Source organism: Asparagus officinalis, chromosome 9, assembly GCF_001876935.1.
Source record: "Asparagus officinalis chromosome 9, Aspof.V1, whole genome shotgun sequence".
Lineage (NCBI taxonomy): Eukaryota > Viridiplantae > Streptophyta > Magnoliopsida > Asparagales > Asparagaceae > Asparagus > Asparagus officinalis.
The window spans coordinates 1,439,365-1,440,166 of record NC_033802.1 but is presented as its reverse complement, the minus strand read 5'-3'; positions in this window follow the sequence as shown (position 1 = coordinate 1,440,166).

The following is an 802-nucleotide window of genomic DNA, read 5'->3' as shown; positions in this document are numbered from 1 at the left end:
ATGATGAGTTTTGAGTTTTTATTTACAACTGTTTATAAGATTCTCACAGTGTATCTACAGAGTATAGATTTTTGTCCCCCTTGTAGCGCTAGTAGTAGCCATGAAAGAGCGTGGGGCTTCATCATGAGAGCTCTTTAATGCGCATATCCCTGACTCTGTTCGAAAATAAACGTTGGGTGTAGACTGCAACAGAGCAAAAATAAAGATACATGCATCTCTCTCCATGATCTTCTTGGGGATTTGTCTCATCTTCAGGGTCTACACTTGAAAAACACTAAAATATTATTGAGAGACTAAAACAACACGCAACTCTTTTTTCTCTTTTTTTTTTATTTTTATTTTTAGTACTCTTCTCTTAATCACAAATTTATCATCCCTTAATTAATTTACAATGTAACAAAAAAAATGCAAAAATAACAATACACTCCTAGTTTACAATGTAACTAAAAATGCAAAAGAAATATTACACTCTTGATTTACAATGCAACTAATAATACAAAAATAATAATGCACTCTTGTCTCAAAGAAATTACAAATCTTATGAGAAGCCTATTTCCAGCATATGGTATCATCTAAACGAACGGATACTCGAGTTAGTAGATAGCATTTTCTTCGTTCTTTTACTGAATATAAGGTTAATTTACTGATTATTTGCTATCCGTCTTTGAGAACAAATAGAGTTTGATAAATAAATTAATACATAAGGAAAATAAATTAAAGGATACAAGCTAGTCTAAAAAAAATATTCATTAGAGAAAGATTACTAAAAAAATAAATTAAATTATTTCCATCTATATATGTA